Here is a 1,903-nt window from a genome sequence, read left to right as displayed (position 1 = left end):
GACAGACATGAAGACAGCAAAACAGACATAGAGACAGAGAGTATTTAAGACACAGTTGGGGTCGTCGTCGGGTATAAGACGCCCCCCCCCCTTTTTCGAAAGAAAAAAAACCCCAGCAACCCCCCCCCCCAAAAAAAAAAAAAAAAACACAACCAAAAACGACAATGGTCCAGCTAGCAGAGGCACACATGGACGAGGCTCTCATTTGACAAGCAGTCGTGGACGACACAAAGGAGAGGTTACAAGTAACGTCCACAAAGACACATACACACTCAATCACCCAATATGACAAAAGGCCTGAATCAAGAAGTACTTACTGCACCACTGCTATCTTCAATAAATAAAGAGAACACTAGAGTGCAGCTGTCCAGTGACTCCCGAGTTTTTAAAAGAATCCACCTTCTTGATGTACGTGAAGTTTAATTTCAATTAATTAAGAACTCAAATTTTATGTTTTTTATAGCTCCATTTTGCTGGATTTTTGGACAGAGGCCTCGTTATATGCATCTGAAGTCTACCAACAGAGAGAAAATTGCGTTTTTCATTGCGACAATACTTCTCTGGTGCTGCTGCTGGTCCTCCTCCTCCTCCTCTTGCTTCTTCTTCTTCTTCTTCTTCTTCTTCTTTTTCTTCTTCTTCTTCTTCTTCTTCTTCTTCTTCTTCTCTTCATCTCTTCTTCTTCTTCTTCTTCTTCTTCTTCTTCTTCTTCTTCTTCTTCTTCTTCTTCTTCTTCTTCTTCTTCTTCTTCTTCTTCTTCTTCTTCTTCTTCTTCTTCTTCTTCTTCTTCTTCTTCTTCTTCTTCTTCTTCTTCTTCTTCTTCTTCTTCTTCTTCTTCTTCTTCTTCTTCTTCTCCTCCTCCTCCTCCTCCTCCTCCTCCTCCTCCTCCTCCTCCTCTTCCTCCTCCTCCTCCTCCTCCTCCTTCTTCTTTTTCTGTTTCTCTTCTACTTCCTCTTCCTCTTCTTCTTCTATGATGCTCAACTTGTGTTGTATCACCAAACTCTCTCTTCTTTTCCCCAAGTTTTTGTCTGCTTGCTTGTTGTTTCTTTTCTCTCTTTTTTTCATGGCTGCCTTGTACATGTACAAGCTAGTCCTGTCAAATGCTCGTCAACGTAGATGCTGCGTCTTGTAATATAACTGATAGTAGTGATAGTCTGTGCCGAAAATGAGTAAGATCTACTCAACTGCACATCGAATATAGCTGCCAATTAATACCACTAAAGAGTGTTCCATTTAAATTATACCCTCCTTTCTGGGATCCCACCAAACTTAATGCCAAACTAAGGTTCAGATTTAGATTCCAACCCCATAGCCAACACTGTACTCCTCTATGGGTCGTTACTCTCTGTATATTCAACGACAACTGATAGCTTTTCAAGGTAGGGTCGAATTACCGACACGTGAATCCTCAGGATATGTCGATTCGGGGAAACAGCTTGTGGTATGTGATTGAACCGATTAGCATTTTTCCTCATCAGTTTTTCTGAGAAGGTCTATACTCAGAAAACGGCGTGCTGTAAGTTTGTCTTATTTCAGTTTTAAAGAATGTAAAAATAATAATAAAGATCACTTCTATAGCCACCCCCCCCCCCGGCGCTTCATATATAATATATATATTATAGCCTTCGACGTGCTGTGCGCCGTTTAGAACACTTCCTTGATCTCTTTATCAGCTGGGTGGATTCATTTCGTGGTGGCCTTTCTGTGTACTGGCCAGTTTTTTTCAGTGTATAAACGGAAAGACAGTGCGGTAATAATAAAGCATGTGCCTTGCGAATTAGTTACCCTTCATCATTTGCGTTCTTAAAGCAGCACCAATTTTAGTTGCTTAACTATCGGAAGTCATACTGTAACGCCCGCTCTTCACTTTGTACATTTTTTTGTGCAATTATTTTATAGATGTTAT

General features: G+C 40.6%; 1 protein-coding gene across 2 annotated transcripts in view; it reads left to right on the top strand.

Moving 5' to 3' along the window:
* The window catches only part of LOC101851991 (xaa-Pro aminopeptidase 1), a 33,053-nt gene that overhangs the window by 5,267 nt on the left and 25,883 nt on the right, over nucleotides 1–1,903 (top strand). The window contains exon 1 of one of the 2 annotated variants that reach the window (XM_005088890.2): nucleotides 1,720–1,747. The exons of the other annotated variant lie outside the window; for it this stretch is intronic. The gene's annotated coding sequence lies outside the window, so the exon portion shown is untranslated. Of the gene's footprint in view, nucleotides 1–1,719; nucleotides 1,748–1,903 lie in introns of those variants that run through there. 2 annotated transcript variants of the gene reach the window in all.

Source organism: Aplysia californica, unplaced genomic scaffold, assembly GCF_000002075.1.
Source record: "Aplysia californica isolate F4 #8 unplaced genomic scaffold, AplCal3.0 scaffold00001, whole genome shotgun sequence".
NCBI classification, from domain to species: domain Eukaryota; kingdom Metazoa; phylum Mollusca; class Gastropoda; order Aplysiida; family Aplysiidae; genus Aplysia; species Aplysia californica.
Note: the sequence above shows the minus strand (reverse complement) of the source record. Positions and strands in the feature narration are given on the sequence as shown.